The sequence below is a fragment of the Aedes aegypti genome, chromosome 2 (assembly GCF_002204515.2).
Source record: "Aedes aegypti strain LVP_AGWG chromosome 2, AaegL5.0 Primary Assembly, whole genome shotgun sequence".
Classification (NCBI taxonomy): Eukaryota; Metazoa; Arthropoda; class Insecta; order Diptera; family Culicidae; genus Aedes; species Aedes aegypti.
This window is the reverse complement of record NC_035108.1, coordinates 329,071,521-329,090,973: the sequence shown is the minus strand read 5'-3', so window position 1 is coordinate 329,090,973 and position 19,453 is coordinate 329,071,521. Positions and strand designations below refer to the sequence as shown.

Below are 19,453 nucleotides of genomic sequence, written 5' to 3'. Positions count from 1 at the left end.
AATCCTATGTTGGAAAATGATTATTAAACAGCGAAGAACAGACTGAAAGGAAGTTGTAGCAAATTAACAAAGATATGGTAATTATTTTATCAGTCTGCATACACTAACAAATGATTGGCATATTGTCACTTTCATGTAAATTCGGCTGTGCAGTAGCAAGCGGTGACCACATTGCAATTAGTCTGAACATTATTTTTAGAAATATGGCTGACTAGCTGGTTTGGTTTTGACGCATATTTACCTCAAATAAAATTTGTTCTATTTCAGTGGCCTACACAAATAATTCAAAATCATTTGTTAGTGACTTCCAGCTGAAAAAAAATGCATAATGTTGAGGAAAAGGGCAAACCCCAAGTAATAACTTGATTCAATTTGATCTTTATGAATGTTTTACTGCAATTATACAGCCGTGAATCGCAAGTCAGTCCCATCTGTAAAAAGTAAGCATTGAAAAAATGGGCTGTGAAGTTTCTAAACTCGTTTTCCATATGAATATTCAAAAATGTCTAGAAAATTTGAACATGTTCAAATCTTAATGAAACTTTCACAATTTGCTTATTACTACTGTATCTTTCCGAGAAAAATAAAAAAGATGATCAAAATACGGTTCATTTTTGAGTTACACGGTGCGAAAATCTGTGGTGGTACTGATATGCGGTTACTTTTTATTATGGGACAATTTGACTTGGTGTTTTTTACTATTTTGTTCGAACAAATCATACTATCTCTTTAGTGTAGTTGAAAGAGCATTGGAAGATATGTTGAAAACTAAGCTCCACTAATTTTTTACAAAAATGCAGATGAAACTGACTTGCGATTCACGGCAGTTTTTCATCACGCCAATCTGTCATGAAACGGCCTACTTTCCTGCATTGAAGTGCAGTGCAGTAATGATTCATTAAGCAACCCTGTTTCATTACGCAACTTTTTTGAGTTGCGTCATAAATCATTACAGAACAATTTTTAAGAAATTGTAAAATAAGGGTGAGTGCATTATAATTTCTGAGACCCTTAAGTGTAAAGTAGAACGTTTCATGACAGACTGGCGTGATGAAAAACTATTGTCTGTTTCATCGGCAACGAATTGCGCCGCTAACTTTCAAACAGACCGACCAAAATCATCGCCAGCAAACAAATCAAAGGTGATTTGCCGTTGTGTTGGTAAGACTGATGAAACGTCAAATTCGCAGCGGCTGGTTGGCTGGTGACGATTTTGGCGACGGTTTCACCAGCGACGATTACAAATCATCGCTTCCGATAAGATGCAAAATTTACAATACCTAAAGCAATAAAACAGTACTTTTCAGTGCTAAAATTAAAAACGGCACTTTTCAGTGCTACTAAAACATTACTTTTCAGTACAATTTTTTCTACTATTGATCTCTTTACGATCCTTGTTTGGACCCGTGCCTTCGATTTTTCGTTGGACCCGTTGGCGAAAGCTAGCGGTGGTAATCCTACTTGGACACTGTCTTGGGAACAAACCTCTCGAAGGTCTACAAAAAAAAGGAAGGGTGAATCTCTGAACTTCCTTCAAAAAAAGTGGGATTTAAAACTGTCACTAAACGTGGCAAGAATAGAAGAAAGGACGTTTCTCCGGAATGCGAACTTTCTTCCAAGGGTGAAATGAATAATGTTGATAATTGCATCGAAATGAGCAATCAGTTCGATGCTCTAGACAAATTTTCTGAAAACCAAATCGAAGCAGCCTCTAGCCCAGGCTCTTTGATTCAAGTGAGGGAGCAAAAAGTGCCGCCTATCGTGGTCAGTTGTTCCGAATTTGCGGGATTTAGGCAGGAGATCTTGAACTCCATTAGGGGAATTAAGGTCTCCTTCCAAATCGCAAAGAAAGGAAAATGTCGCGTTTTGCCGGAAACTCTTAAAGATCGCGAACTTCTTCTCAAACATCTTGAAGAGAAGAAGCACAATTTTTTTACTTATGACGACAAAACTGAACGTTTGTTCAAAGTTGTCTTGAAAGGTCTCTCAAGTGACTATAAGTCACCTGAAGAGATCAAAAATGGAATAAATGATTTACTTGAATTTTCCCCAGTCCTAATAAAAACATTACGAAAAAAGAGAACCCAATCTGGCATTGTTCGGAAAGGGCTTTCTTAAGAATATTATTTAGTTCACTTTAATAAAAATGAACTTAATAATATTAAAGCTTTAGAAAAAGCAAAACTTTTGTTCGATGTCCGTGTGACATGGGAACATTTCCAGAAACCTGGAAGAAATTACCAGAACCCCACTCAGTGCCGTTGGTGCCAAAAGTGGGGTCATGGTACAAAGAATTGCCACATGGATGCTTAATACATGATTTGCGGAGGTTCTTTTCACGCTAAGGACGTCTGTCCAGTGAAGGAAGATACCGATATGTTCTTATGCGCCAATTGCAAGGGCAATCATAAGTCAAATTTTTGGAATTGTCCTTCACGCAAAATAGTCGTTGAGGCTCGTGCCAGGCAGATGAAAGGTAATATCCGTTACGATAACGGAACTAAACTGATCGCTTTCAGGATGTCCTTGAACCCCTGAGCAACTTTGCCGAAGACCCGAACTTTCTATCTCTTATGGATCACAAGCTAGAACTCGTTCAAAATGCTCAATTTTACATGCTCACTAACACCACCTAGCGGCAAAATCGCGAACTAAACTGTTCGCTTTCCGGATGTCCTTGATCCCCTGAACAACTTTGCTGAAGATCGCTTCTTTGCAAGTCGTAAGGATCTCGAGATATAGCAATGTGAATTAACCTGTTTTGAGGTGATGCTAAACTTTTCAGGGTGATTCAATATTCAGCTGAGTGTTGCAATACTTATTTTACTGCCCATAACTGCATATTTGCGCTCTCGGGCTAGGCATTGGATATATGTAGAAAGCGTTGTGTTTAGATGGGCATCTAATTCTTCCGAAAGAGGTGCATTTTGCGAAAGAGGACCACGTGATTATTGAGCTGAAATCGAATTCAGGTTAACTTCTGCGTTCATGAGTCCTCTCATGGGGTAGTGGTAACGCGCCCTAACTAGAGATCAGGGAGTCGTGAGTTCGATTCTCACTGAGAAGACGTGTAACTTTTTAGCAAAACTTCACATAAATTTGTCCATTTAATCCAATTGCAAAATATATGTAATGTTTAGCTTTCGGTAGTTGTTAAACTTCCACTCGGCTGGTTAGCCGTAAACCACGATTCATAATTAAAAATAAAGTGTAACAGGCTGTTTTTCATCATGTCAATCTGTCATGAAACGACCTACTTTCCAGCACTGAAGTATGCAGTGCGGGAATAGTCATTACGCAACTGAAACCAGTGCTGTAATGATGCATTACGCAACGCTTCCTCACACAACTGTTTTGAGTTGCGTAATGAATCATGATACAACATTTTTTTAGAAATTGTTAAATAATGGTGAATGCATTCTGATCTAATTTCTGATACCTTCAAGTGGTCTTTTACGAAATCGCAAAACATGTTGTACGTAACTCGTAGCAGAACTCGATTTGTACATCACTCGGCCAGCCTCGTAGGATAAATTTACGACTCGTGCTGTAAAAATCATCATCCTGAAAGTTGTTCCGTAAACTACTATTAGGAAAAACCTTGCGATACTGCTGTGATTTTCCGTAGAATACGCATTACGGAAAGAATCCGGCCTTATGAGATGATAACAATCTAGCAATCAGAAGATAATTTTATCGAAAGGTTGTGTATAGAGGGAATGTTGTAAAATGCCGGACATCAACCCTATTAAGATAGTGCATTCTTCAAAACTGATTGTGCAAGGCGTGAAGCGCAAAATGAAGTGCTCAGTTATTGATAAAGTTGGCGTGCGTTGGGCGTTGCCGAGGATGAAGAATGGAATTCTTGACATGTTATGAATGCAATCACAATGTTTAACGATACCAACGACATATTTAAACATTTTATTATAAACGAGTTATTTAAAAATTTCTTAGCACTTAATTCACATGTTTTCAGCTTCCTTGGTCGTCCCTGCTAGAAGCTTCCACTGATGTGTCATCTGGATTCTTCGCTTTAAAGCCCGGCTGTGTAATTACCGTTGAACTGCTAGTAGTGGTCTATTAGAGAAGATAATTCGTTACTATAATTCACATTCTAGAACGAATCAAATCACGTACCATTTTTGGCACATCTCCTGCTGGGGTATTCTCCATATTGTAGCTTTTGCTACCACAACACAATTTGAAAACCATGCTAGACGACGTAAATGTAAAAAAAGTATGTTCCCAAACTACAACCGATTGAACAACTGTCTTCGGAATGAGTGAGTTTCGTTTAGTAATAAGGATTGACACTTAAAACACCATTGAAAGAGGGTTTATTTAACAATACGCGCTTATCAGTTGGATGTATCGAGATATTGTTTGCAAAACTTCAATAAACCGTTCATTGACTAGAGAGAGTGAGGGTGAAGGTGTTTCCCGTCGTTCGCATGGAAGTCATGGCACTTTTAAAAGCAGGTTGATTATTATTATTTTTCAAGTGACTCACTTTGAAATGTGTCAAGGCAGAAGAATGTCGGTCAAATCTACGTGTATGTACTGGAAAGATTTTATCATTAAAACAACCAGATAGTAAATCAGATAACATTCCTCGTGCTGCTCCAATCATTTGTCATAGCATGCAAATCACGGAGGAATCATCCGTCGCAATCGTAGCTTAAATTTGATGGTTTCTTTGGAAAGCTCCGCGGAAAGTGACTGCGGATCATCCAACAGGTGTGCATTGAGGAACATCTCCAGAAGCGTTGCAGATTTCGAAGTTACGTTTTGTAGCGAGCTTCGTCCGGGAAATATAGCTGGAACCGCCAGGTATGGGCTGATAACGATCCGAATCTCGTGCGGAGTGAGATATCCCCGTAAAGTTAGTTGCTGCATCATCAGAAGGTAAGCACGTGCAAACTGCCATCTCATGCCGGACGATTCGTGGAGCAGAAGATTAAGTGCATCCAGTGCCACTAAACGCTGAGGGATGCCGTAGTTTTGAGCTATGGGAAGGGAAAGGAGGGGAATGATTAAAGAGTACTTCTAGATCACGGTGTGTGCAAAACCGTTATAAACGGAAAAAAAAATCTACACCGGAACAATAGTTACATTTTTGCGTGTCTCAAGGATCAAATTATGTGTCTTTATTAGATTTGGGGTTGCTGAATCTGATGCCGTTGACATGTTCCAGCACGTCACAATTTTGAGCAGTAGGTCGCTAAAGTTGTATAAATCACTGATTTTATTGATGATTACATGAAATTTTAAGCACGATTTATTAAACTTTTTCGTGATCTAATCCACCCATAATGCAAAGTAGGATTTCAACTATCATTCAACTTGTCTAAAATTTCAAGTATCTGTGATGTGGCTTCGCTTCGACAAAATATTATATCTTTTGAATGACGTGTGTAAGATCGGTGGTAGTTTTCTTTTTCGTTAATAACGGTTTCAGACACACCGTGAAATAGTTTCTATGCTTACCGCACAATAAATTAAGCGCTCGCTCTGGCAGGATGGATATTTTATGCGCTCTTATGAACCGGTGAACAGCCATGGCACATTCTCGTGGGGCGGATTGTTGCAATAGATAGTTGTACATTTCAGCATGGCCAGATTCAATTTTATTGTAGATTCGCTCGAGATGTTCTAGGCTTCCAGCCGATAGGAACAATCCAAAGAAGGATATGTCTGAAAATAATATTACCATGTTATTACAAATATTGTTGTGGATTAATTGAGCTAGGCTTTACTGTCTGTCAGGTAGTTGATGCATTGCAATAGGGCACGAGCTTGATTTTCTTTGATTACTCTATGGCCGAGTGTTTCCAAAACAGATTTTCTGAAATGAATGTTTGAATTTTAAAATTGACTCAATTTAATTGAGAGATAATATTACCAAAAAGATGCATGGAAGTTTAGTAATTGAAAATGTCGCAACGAAATGAATAGTGTTATATACACAAGATATTATTTTTGTCATCAACTCTGTCATTTGAAGTTCTTACGTCATTCTTAGAATGTTAATGAACCACTAGGATGTCTGGCCGAATGTTTATACCAAAAGGGCATATAAAAAGTTACGGGAAATTCGGATTTGTTGATACTTTGATAGATATTTGAGAATTATTGAGACTGTATGAGGAATTTAAAAAAGGAATTATTTCCTATAAATATACTTTAGAGAGAATATTGAAGGTATTTTTTTTCAAGAGAATGTTCATAGAAATTGTACCAGATTGTTTTAAACTCATCGAAAATTCTATGAAATTACATAAGAAAATTTCCAGTAAAAATTTCAATGACGGCGTACTTCGCCTTAAGGGGACAGGATCCGTCATTGATTCCGGAATTTTCAAAAGCAGTTTTTTCGTTCAAAATCAAGAAAATATACAGGAAAAAGTGTTCACTGTATTTTATTCTCCAACCGAAATACAGTGAACATATTTTCATCGAAAAATCATTAGTTTCGAACAGATAAACTGCTTTTGAAGTTTCGATGATGACGATGATTACGATGACAGATTGTTGAACGTTAAGTTATCACAACAAACTCCGCTCCGTGAATAATGCATCGTTCTGCATGTGCGGTAGCGATTAAACGTTCGCGAATGAAAGTTTTATTATTTTGAGGATTTTTTTCGTTTTAACCCAAGATCGGTCGCATGCGTGTACTGAGTACACGCACCTTGAGAAAAGCTCACTTTTCATGCACAGCCCGAGCGAGGTGGCGCTGGCGATGGCTGAATGCGCGACCGCTCTTGAGTTAACTTGGTGATTTGCCCTCGGATATGTTGCTTATGGTTCTAAAATCATTTTGGCATGGACTACGCGAAAAATAATAGCGCGAATGCGCCATAATTAAAAATGATCGCTACTTGTAACATTATCCGACAAACTCTTGTTCCCACGACAAGCAATGCATCGGATACTTCATTTATCGGTTCAACGCGTGCGTAGTGAAGTGTTTAAATCATGCTGATGCAAGAGCAACGGCCCTCTTTGACCGTTCAAATACCGTGTTGTTTGTCACCAGAGACGATTTTTTTCCATCCTTGATCACGGTGTCAAAATTTCGATTATTATCGATATGGCATGTAGCTCAGATGTTTTCAGGATAAGTATACCAACAAAACATTATTCATTTCGATGTTTGATGAGACAAATGAGCGTATAAATTAATTCCAATAATCATTAAGCTAAACATTCCAATTCTCGTTCGTCGAAAATTTGTGGATCACATACCATGGGAAAGAGAGGGTTAAATTCAAGAAACCCCAGTTTCTCAGCTAAAACTGACTCATACAAAATGTATGGGAAAATGTTCACCGATAGAATATGTTTGGCCTTGAAATAACAAAATCTTAGCCCAAATTCTGAACGTTCTCGTAAAAATATCAGAGCTACATGAAAGTCCAACATGTGTGTAAGACTCGTCGAAACTGTGTTTTGTCATCCACCATAACGTCGAAAACAACAAACCAACGAGATACTAATTGATCAGCGCTATCGGTTTTGTCCCTTAAATTTTAAATCTTGAAAATTATCTATGTGGCTGGATCTGGTATAATTGAAAGCGTATTTTAATGCGAAACGTTGACATATTTAAAGGCATTGATACAAATTTTCAAAACCGTCGCCGAGCATCTGCCAAGGCTTCGCAGAGCACCAAGTGCTTCGCGGAGCACGGTATGAAAGCCGCTGCTGTGAATAAACCATGAATAGATCCATTTCAGGTTCATTTGCAGAGTTTATTAAAAGAAAATAATATAATAATAGCGCATCAAAAGTTTGTTCAAAGATGCCTCTGAAAAATTCTCCAGGAAAGTTTTAAAGACTGGAACTTAACCAAATTATTTGAAAGAAATTCTTCCGTGATCATTGGTAGAAAAAATAAATCACGACATGTAATCAAACTATTTAAAAATATCATATTTTTAGTATCTCTTAGGTCTAATTTTGTCGAAACATTTTGTACGTAAATCTAATATAAACAACGAATACATTTCTAAGGCTTTCATCAGGAATTTCACCGAAGATGATGGTTATTCTCAAAAAGCATTAGAGTAAGGTGGGGCAAAAATTCGACCTTAGTGATATAATCAAAGTTTCCAGAAAAACAATAGCAGTTAAAACAAAACAAATACCATACAGTGAACCTTCAACATATTGGCTATAATTTTGCTGAACAAACTTGTGTCAAAATATTTACCCATTTTTAGTTATAACAGTTTCAAAATTTATTGTCTTATTCGAACTTTTGCCCCACCGGTGGGGCAAGAGTTCGAATCTAGTGTGGGGCAAAAGTTCGCTGGCGAAAACACAAAATATCGATTCTTTTATGACAGGCATATTTTACACCAGCCGTAAACTTAAGTTTGACGAAAAATACACACTAAATTTTCATCAAAAAATTACCTTAAACCGGGTTAATTGTAGTATACTCAAAAATAGCAGTTTTTCGCAAAACTAAGTAGAAATGTAAAATTTTGGTGACAGTTTCCACACAATCAGACTAATTTAACTAAATTTGAAGATAATATGTGGATTTTAGGCAATTTGCAAATTTTTCCGTGATTTTATACATAGGTCGAACTTTTGCCCCGCTGATTCGAACTTTTGCCCCACTATGGGCCAAACATTGTTTGCAAGCATGTATGCAAAAACTAATACACCTCAAAGCAACCTTATGATAGGCCTAGAAACGCCCTTACATAAAATATTGAAAAAGATTTTATCTTCAATTGGTTCCATGCAACGAAAGTTTGACCAAAAATTACAATATTCACGTCGAAAAACAACAAATAGCCATAACTTTTCCAAATCTCAATCGATTTTTATGATATTTGGATTAAAAGTCTCTTACTTGATTAGCATTCGAACCACCGTGACATTTATAAGATTTGTTTTGAATTGAGCTAGAAATCTTAAAAAGAAACTCTTACCCCACTCGAACTTTTGCCCCACTTTACTCTACATCAAAGAATTTCTACAGCAGTTCTTGGGGATATTTCTCCATGGATGTTTAGTGATTCCACCAGAGGTTTTGTTCCATGAGTTTCATGAGTTGTTCTATAAGTTTCATCATCATCATTCAATTTTATAACAACCCTCTCCCAACCCATTTCGAAACCAAGCTTTGTGACGCTACTGTAAAGTATTATGTCTTGTTTTTCTTTAACATAAACTCAGAATCTGACGAAGAAATTTAATCAGATTTTTATCAAATATTACATTAAGACTAGAGATGTAGAGAAGAAAATCCGTTAAACAAAAATTCGGATTCCATGGACAGTCATCAAGAAATTACGGAGTGATTCTCCAGTGAAACCTCCTTAAGTCAATAATGAAGACCCGTATCCTTACGTGGTGCGTTACGTTGCGTTGCGTAGTAACGGAGTATTTCGTAGATTGCATACTGAAAATTGTCATGTTGTTAACTTTACCACTCTTATTCCAATTACTAATGGGAAACAATTTTGGAAGGAATAGCTTTCCAATCGGAAGTCAAAGATTGAAAGACATGAAAATTTCCATTGCCGGCCACTTATCGACGCCCTCATAGATGTCAAGGAGTTGGATAATGGGATGGGTCTTGGATGCACTGTAAGCGAGTGATGCGACCAATACAAATTGAGTATATGTGTAATTTAGTATTTTTCGCAATTGGGTGTGTTGTGTGTATGATATGCTTCTATCAACGTTGGGAGTGACGCAGCTAAGAAAGTTAATGTCACTCCGTGCGTGTTTGTCTTCCAGGGATGAAGCACTGGTTTTTCCATCTTGTGTCCTAGCTAACGAGTTTTGGTTCAAGCGCCATTGCTAGCTGTCTGAAATGAGAAGAAAGAAATTGACCCTACCCTGTGATGCAGAAATAGCCCTGATCGCAATAAAAATAAATAGTTTAATTGGAACAAACTCACCGAGTATCTTCAAATGAGTAATTGTTGAATGAAGAAGCAATTTCCTCGTGGAGCTGCACACACTTTGCTAGGAAATTGAATCGAAATTCTATGGATGGTTCGGTTCCGTTTCTCGAACAAATCAAACAGTTAATTTTTGCAATCTTACAATGTTTCTTTTAGCAATATTCAAAAAAATAACCACTGAAGGGCACTATTGATGAGATCTTGTCTTTATATATGAAAAGCAAACTTTTCTTAAAAAAAAACTCCTTAGCCAAACCACGTCAGAATGTATCACGAAAACCGCGAAAAAACGGGACAAGCAGTTCAACACACAACCGCTCACGAAACCTTCATAAAAACACATCACTTGACAAAATACTTTTTCATAAAACATTTGATAGTGGCGTAGCAACATCCTCCAATTCAATTTTTTTCGCTGGCCGAATTAAAAATACCGCGGAAATGAAGTTAACGTGATAGAAAATTCAAAACGCAGCCGCCCGCGCGCACGCTTTGCTGCGATCCATCCGTATCCTTACGCGGGCATCAGGGACGAAAGCCCAGGGGCTTAACGGACTCCCCAGGATCTCTGTGAGTTGGGGTGTTGCCCAGGATGTGGTGGAGCTCTGATGAACCTTCATCAAAACCACAATAATTCGAATGCGACTCTGTCAAAGCAACCCATTTCGCTTAAAATATCAAAGGATCCTAGCCCAAAGTAACAAGAGTGCCAAACGGCACATCAGGATTGATGCCAGTAAGATCCTGATTATAGTTTACTAGTCTACTCCCTTAGTAGGGTCGGGAGACACTGGCTTGAAACGACGAATGGGCTTGGAGTACGTTCTAAATTTGTGGCCTGGTTGTTTCAACTGGACAGGAGTAGGCTCAGATGTCATTACCTGACTTGCGCCGATCCGGCTCTGAACATAGTACCCCATAAAGGGCTATGTCAACCCTAGCATGGCCTCCTTGCTTGCATAGATAACCATGGGATCACAAAGGCGATTATACCAGCGAAGATGGAGGAGATACTTGTGGACCCATCAATAATCGACTAAGGTTCCCGCCAAGAAAGAAGGCGACCAACAACAACTTAAGTGAGAACAGATTGGGCAAAAGCCTAGACACTGTGACGACAGCAGTCACTAGCCGCTCCAGTGCAACATGTAAGGTGATTGATGACTAGGACCTAATTGAGGCCATGGAGCGCAATAGGGAGTACCTCCCGGCAATACAGGTGGTTGCTGAGCAACTCGATGTCATCATCGAGTTTGTTAAGACCAAAGCAATATCAGCAGGAACTTGAAAACAAGTCTACTGAAATTGCGATAATCGGTCCTAGCTGCAAAGATGATATTATTCGATATGCGATGCGAAAGATGGGACCTTCCCAGGTAAATACGTGGCGAAAAGACGCATGGTTGCTAAGGGAAAACTAACCTACGTGGCCATCCTCCAGAGCGGGAAAGGTGGCACGACCCAAGCTTCACGATCAAGAGGACATGGTAACAGTAGAGAGGCCAATACCAAGTATAAGGTCAAGAAATACAAGAAAAAAGAACCACGGGTAGATCGAGGGCTTGTGGACTACGAGGCCGTGCGGCAAGTGTTACCAAGCGTTAAGCCGCATCGTGCCAAGGAGTTTTGCTTCGATTCCCATTTCAGTCCGGGAAACATTTCGTTAGGAAAGTATTTCGACTGTGCCACTGGGCGATGCATGCTATTCCGTTGTCTAGTGTGGTGCTTCCTTCAAAGGGCAAATCGTTCATTGGAAGTATTAACGTGTCGGTGTCTTAAACAAAAAAAAAAACGAAAACGGAGACCAAGGAAAATCCTGAACCGAATACAGTGAAACATAGAACATAGGCGAGGCCCTCGTTATCAAAACGGAGGAGGCGAAATAAGCCAAGGTTAAGAAGGCGATGAGAAGCACGGAGAAGTTATCGTCGTTAGGCGTAGATGTGCACAAGACGTACTAGCACTGGTAAAATAATCCTAGTCTTAAAGAAAGACTCCAAGCAAAAGAGTGCAGCCTATAAGCAACTAGCAAAAGAAGTACTTGGCGACAAGGTTGATGTAAGATCCCTAGACGAAGAATGCAACGCTTATGTACAGAAGTACAAAGAGAAGAACGCGGTGCAGCATTCAGAGAGACAAAGATAGCTCTCAAAAAGGTAATCAAGAGTCAAAAACGGGCATGCTTGGATATACTATGCCAGAATGTCAACTCAAGTCCGTGGAGTAGGCGTCACAGAGTGGTAATGGCTAAGACCAAAGATGCAATATCGCACCAAGAGCAGTCGTCCGAGCTGCTGGGATCGGTAATCGAAGTACTCTTCTTGTATCACCCCACAAGCTCATGTCCCCCAGCGCCGTATGCGGCAGATGAAAAAGAAGAAGTGGCGAGGGTGACGAACGAAGAGCTGACAGAAGTCGTGCAATCATTCTCGTCAAACAAGGCACCGGGACCCGATGGTATCCCGAATGTTGTCATAAAAGCAGCAGTTAACGCGGATCTGGACATGTTCAGAAGCACGATGCAACGCTGCATTGATGAAGCAATCTTCCCGGATGTATGGAAACGACAGAAATTGGTGCTACTACCAAAGGCGGGGAAACCACCAGGTGACCCGTAGGAGTATAGACTTATCTGTCTACTAGATACAGTGAGTCACAGTGAAAATCGTCCACCCTCATATTTTCCTTTCAAAGTTCTGTTATTATTATGTATAAAAAAGCTGTGGTTTTCTAATTCATACAATTATTTGAATATTTCCATTACTTCATTGTGGCACTGTTTTTATGAATATTAAAAACAAAATGGAATCGAAAAATAATAAATTAAATTTAAACCTCAAACATAAGTCACAGTGAAAATCGTCCACCGATATCAATTTATAGTTGATCTAAAAGAATTGTCATTTTTTCAGGTGTCAACCCATAAACTAGTATCGAGTAGGTAAACTTTTGCTCTTTAAAACTTTCATGAGACGATTTGGCATAGATCGCACAAGTTTCTTAGTTTAAGTTTTAGCGATCTTAATCCACTCAATAGTAAGCGCATTTTTCAAAGTATATCTGCTCGTTATTTGATGTTTCCTGATTTTAACATCCAACAGATGCCACAAGTTCTCGATAATGTCGAGATTTGTAGATTGTCTCGGCAGATTGATGATTGATGAGCATTTTTTAAACCAAGCTTTATGTTTTGCCGCAGTATGTTGCAAATGTTTATCCTGCTAGATGTAATGCCATGATCCCGTCGATAAAGTGCCAGTTACTAACATCAGATGCTGGCATGAAGCCTCAAACTATTATGGAACTACTACCATGCTTAGCAGTTTCACAAAGATTTTTCATTTTCAGGTCTTCATTCGGTTTCCGGCAAACTATAACCCTGCCGTCAGGTCCGAAAATATTAAACTTGCTCTCATCTGTGAATAGTAAGTGTTTCCAGAAGTTGAAATCCTTTCCAACGTGTGTTTCTGTAAACTCCATACGACATTTCAGGTACTTCGGTAATAGAAACGTCTTCCGACTTGCAACTCTGCCATGAAACGTTATGTTTTCGAAGCACTCTACGCATAGTTTCTGGCTTTATGAGATACTTTTTCTGAGATACCTGCTTCCTGGGATACTTTTTCGCTTCAATTGCGAGTTTCGGTGCACTTATCTTGGGGTCAGCATCAACCTGGCGAAGAAGCTAACGCTCAACTGCTCCATTGATAATTTTCTTCAACCATGTTTTGGGTTTGATTTTACTTCAATGCTTAATTTTGTAGCGATTTATTATACTCTATACGGTAGCACACCCTTTTCTAACAAATTTGGTGATTTTCAGTTGATTTTTGCCGTTTTTGTGTAGTTTTATCACAAGTTTTCTTATATCTGACGATGTCTGTTTATTTCGTCCCATTTTAATGGAAATACTCTAAAAAACTAAACCTTCTTTATTCTTGCGAGGTAAAGAAATGATATGAATGAAAACTTTATAATATTACCCCAAAAATCATGCATAACGGCAAGGTGGACGATTTTCATTGTGACCTTATTATTGATTATTTTTACAAATTTAAAGCTTAATTTATTCTTTTAATATCCAATGACTTGAATTGCATACAATTATCAAGACCCTTGCCGAACTAACGTAGCCATTTAATTTGAATTCTTGTTCTATACATGAATAGTACGAATTACTTTTCTGGTAATGTTCAAGGTGGACGATTTTCACTGTGACTCACTGTACGACGGACAAATTGTTGGAGAGGTTGATCTTCAACAGGCTAATACTGTACACGGAAGGTACGGACGGCCTGTCCAACAACCAGTTTGAATTTAGGAAAGGTAAATCTACTCTGGACCCTATCCAATCGGTCGTTCAGACAGCTGAGCTGCGTGGTTGTCACTCTGGATGTGAAGAACGCGTTCAACAGCGCAAGCGGATAGCAATAGCCCACGCACTTCACCGCCTCAAGGTACTGATGCAGATGAGTAGGCTTCTCAGTGCGCATCGTACCTTCGTGCTGTGCGTACACGAATTCTCTCTGCTCTTGGAAGTTTTCTTAAAAACTACCTAAAGCAATAAAACAGTACTTTTCAGTGCTACACAAACAGTACTTTTCAGTGCTAAAATTAAAAACGGTACTTTTCAGTGCTACTTAAACAGTACTTTTCAGTACTATTTTTTCTACTCTTGATCCCTTTACGATCCTTGTTTGGACCCGTGCCTTCGATTTTTCGTTGGACCCGTTGGCGAAAGCTAGCGGTGGTAATCCTTCTTGGACACCGTCTAGGGAAAAAACCTCTCGAAGGTCACGTCTTTCTCGTTTATTAACTAAACATGGTATCAACAACTAACAAAAGGAAGGGTGAATCTCTGAATTCACTACTTCCTTCCAAAAAAGTGGGTTTAAAAACTGTCACTACACGTGGCAAGAATGGAAGAAAGGACGCTTCCCCGGAATGCGAACTTTCTTCCAAGGGTGAAATGAATAATTGTATCGAAATGAGCAATCAGTTCGATGCTCTTGACAAATTTTCCGAACACCAAATCGAAGCAGCCTCTAGCCCAGGCTCTTTGATTCAAGTGAGGAAGCAAAGAGTGCCGCCTATCGTGGTCAGTTGTTCCGAATTTGGGAGATTTAGGCAGGAGATCTTGAACTCCATTAGGGGAATCAAGGTTTCCTTCCAAATCGCAAAGAAAGGAGACTGTCGCGTTTTGCCGGAAACTCTTAAAGATCGCGAACTTCTTCTCAGATATCTTGAAGAGAAGAAGCACAAATTTTTACTTATGACGACAAAACTGAACGTTTGTTCAAAGTCGTCTTGAAGGGTCTCTCAAGTGACTATAAGTCACCTGAAGAGATCAAAAATGGAATAAATGATTTACTTGAATTTTCCCCAGTCCTAATAAGAACATTACGAAAAAAGAGAACTCAATCTGGCATTGTTCGGAAAGGGCTTTCTCAAGAATATTATTTAGTTCACTTTAACAAAAAAGAACGAAATAATATTAAAGCTTTAGAAAAAGCTAAACTTATGTTCGATGTCCGTGTGACATGGGAACATTTCCAGAAACCTTGAGGAAATTACCAGAACTCCACTCAGTGCCGTCGGTGCCTAAAGTGGGGTCATGGTACAAAAAATTGTCGCATGGATGCTAAATGCATGATTTGCGGAGGTTCTTCTCACGCTAAGGACGACTGTCCTGTGAAAGAAGATACCAGAAAGTTTGAATGCGCCAATTGCAAGGGCCCTCACAAAGCTAACTTTTGGGAATGCATTTCACGCAAAAGAGTCGTTGAGGCTCGTGCCAGGCAGATGAAGGATAATATCCGTTACGATAACGGTCGTTTCCGGAATTTGCATGGTAGAGTATCGAACAATGCTCATTTTTCAGTTAACGATCGCTTGATTAGGAATCATACCCACCAGGAAGATCATAATCATGCTCATTCACAAACAAATTTTAATCCGTCGGGCAGCCGTTCGAATCTTTCAATTTCGAATGTATCTACCCACGGTAAATCCTTTGCCGATATCGTAGCAGGTAATTTGAACTCTTCCCCTATTCGTTCCATGAGTACCCATTCTACTTGTTTCAAATCAAATGGAAAAAACCCTACCGCCACAGGTAACTCCTACCCCGCTTCTTCGTCTACCGAAAATTCCAATGGGAAATCATCAGATGATATGTCTGCCTCTGATTTTAATTTTCTAACTGAACAATTGAATCTAATGATTGATGCAATGTTCAAAGCCACCACTATGACTGAAGCAGTCCAAGTAGGTGTAAAATTTACAAATCAAATTGTTATTGGATTACGTTTTTCTAATGGATCCAAATAATAATTTAAATATTTTAAATTGAAATGCTCGTTCTCTGAATGGTAAAGAGGACGAGCTGTTTAATTTTCTTACAGCTAATAACGTGCATTTAGCAGTTATTACCGAAACTTATTTAAAACCTGGATCCAAACTAAAAAAAGATCCTAACTTTTTTGTTTATCGTAATGATCGACTTGATGGGGCATGTGGGGGAGTTGCAATCATCATTCATAGGCGTATAAAACATCAACTGTTTTCGTCATTTGAAACAAAAGTTTTTGAAACTTTAGGTGTTTCTGTTGAAACACAGTTTGGTAAATATACTTTCATAGCTGCCTATTTGCCTTTTCAATGCTCTGGACAGCAAGTTAATTTGCTCCAAATTGACTTGCGAAAATTGACTCGCAATAAGTCAAAATTTTTTGTCATTGGTGACTTTAATGCCAAACATCGGTCATGGAATAATTCTCAAAGTAATTCCAACGGCAGAATTTTATTTGATGAGTGCTCTTCAGGATATTTCTCAATTCAATACCCTGATAGCCCTACATGTTTTTCCTCTTCTAGAAATCCATCTACGATTGACTTGGTCTTAACCGACTCTAGTCATCTTTGTAGCCAATTAGTTACTCATGCTGATTTTGATTCTGATCATGTCCCTGTTACATTTCAAATATCCCATGAAGCGACTCTCAATCCTATCAGCTCCACGTTCAATTATTTACGAGCCGACTGGAATATATATGAAACGTATGTTGACTCTAATCTTGATGTTAACATTTCTTTAGAAACTAAAATTGATATTGACAATGCTCTTGAAACTTTAACAAATTCCATTGTTGAAGCCAGGAACATTGCAATTCCAAAATGTGAAGTAAAATTTGAATCCGTGATTATAGACGATTATCTTAAACTCTTGATCCGTCTTAAAAACGTGAGGTGAAGGCAATTTCAACGCACTCGTGATCCTGCTATGAAAATTATATGGCAGGATTTGCAGAAAGAAATCAAGAAACGTTTTGCAGATTTAAGAAACATAAATTTTGAAAATAAAATTTCTCAATTGGACCCCGGCTCTAAGCCCTTTTGGAAATTATCTAAAATCTTGAAAAAACCTCAGAAGCCAATACCGGCATTGAAAGAGGAAAACAAATTATTACTAACTAATTGCGAAAAAGCTCAAAAACTTGCTATGCAGTTTGAAAGTGCGCACAATTTTAATTTAGGACTTACTAGTCCAATTGAAAATGAAGTTACTCAGGAGTTCGAAAATATTCTCAATCAAGAGAACGTTTTCGAAAATGCCTGGGAGACTGATTTGGAAGAAGTGAGAACTATTATTAAAAAATTCAAAAACATGAAAGCTCCTGGCGATGATGGAATTTTCTACATCCTCATCAAGAAACTTCCAGAAAGTAGCTTATCATTTTTAGTTGATATATTTAACAAATGTTTTCAATTAGCTTATATTCCTGACAAATGAAAAAATGCTAAGGTTGTTCCAAATTTAAAACCAGACAAAAATCCTGCAGAAGCTTCTAGCTATCGTCCAATCAGTTTGCTTTCCTCCATCAGTAAACTTTTTGAAAAGGTTATTTTGAACAGAATGATGGCCCACATCAACGAAAATTCAATTTTTGCCAATGAACAGTTCGGATTCCGCCATGGACATTCGACCACTCATCAACTTTTACGTGTAACAAATTTGATCCGTTCCAACAAATCTGAAGGCTATTCTACTGGTCTTGCTCTTCTAGACATAGAAAAAGCATTCGACAGTGTTTGGCATGAAGGTTTGATTGTAAAATTGAAAAACTTTAATTTTCCAACATACATTGTTAGAATAATTCAAAGTTATCTGTCAAATCGTACACTTCAGGTTAATTATCAGAACTCCAGATCTGAAAGACTTCCTGTAAGAGCTGGTGTTCCTCAAGGCAGCATTTTGGGACCAATATTATACAATATTTTCACATCTGACTTACCTGAGTTACCTCAGGGATGTCAAAAATCTTTGTTTGCGGATGACACAGGCCTCTCCGCCAAAGGTCGAAGCCTGCGTGTCATCTGTAGTCGATTGCAAATATGGATATTTTTTCTTCATACTTGCAAAAATGGAAGATTTCTCCTAATGCTTCCAAAACTCAACTAATAATATTCCCACATAAACCAAAAGCTCTTTATTTGAAACCTTCAAGTAGACATGTTGTCACGATGAGAGGGGTTCCAATAAATTGGTCAGATGAAGTTAAGTATCTAGGGCTCATGCTAGATAAGAATTTAACTTTCAAAAATCACATTGAGGGCATTCAAGTCAAATGTAACAAATATGTAAAATGTCTTTACGCACTTATTAATACAAAATCAAAACTTTGTCTTAAGAACAAGCTTTTGATATTTGAACAAATTTTCAGGCCAGCCATGTTGTATGCTGTACCAATATGGACTAGCTGTTGTAATACCAGGAAGAAAGCTCTGCAGAGAATTCAAAATAACATTTTGAAAATGATTCTGAAGCTTCCTCCTTGGTATAGTGCCAATGAGTTACATAGAATATCCAATGTTGAAACATTGGAACAAATGTCAAATAAAATAATCAATAATTTCAGGCAAAAATCGTTACAATCTTCTATTGCCACGATTAATGCGTTATATGTTTAGGTTAAGTTAGGTTAAGTATATTCAAAGCGTTTTTTTTTCTCTTATAAGCAGGTGAAATCAACTCACCTGTAAAAAATCTGAACTGCTACGGCAAATGAAATGTAATATGTTGTTAACAAAATGTTAATAAAATCTTAGATTTGTTTAAACAAATTAGGATAGTGTTGTCTAATAACACAGAACACTTAGATATAAGAAATGAATGTAATGTTTGGAATGATACTAATAAAGAAATTGAAAAAAAAAAAAATATGAGTAGGCTTTTAGAAAGCTATTTTGATAGTAGGATTATACTTTATGACACTGAGGAGAAGCAGAAAAGCGTTAGAATTACCGCAGGAGTATTTCAAGATTCAATCATGGGCCCGATGTTATGGAATGCGATGTACGATGACGTGCTGAGGCTGCCACTTCTGACGGATGTTAAGATAGTTGGCTTCGCTGACGACATCATCCTAGTGGTCTATGGGGAATCGATGGAGGAAGTAGAGTTGGTAGCAGCGCACTCAATCTCTGTAGCTGAGGAATGGATGAAGTATATGAAACTA

The 19,453-nt window shown here is 38.2% G+C and overlaps 1 long non-coding RNA gene across 1 annotated transcript; it reads right to left on the bottom strand.

Annotated features, from left to right (window-relative positions):
* Positions 1 to 3,893: 3,893 nt before the first annotated feature.
* Positions 3,894 to 5,867, bottom strand: LOC5574657. Its single transcript, XR_002500712.1, has 4 exons — positions 5,760 to 5,867; positions 5,491 to 5,697; positions 4,141 to 5,009; positions 3,894 to 4,080 (listed from the first exon to the last, which is right to left on the bottom strand). It is a non-coding gene; the product is annotated as an uncharacterized LOC5574657 (long non-coding RNA).
* Between the last annotated feature and the right edge of the window lie 13,586 nt (positions 5,868 to 19,453).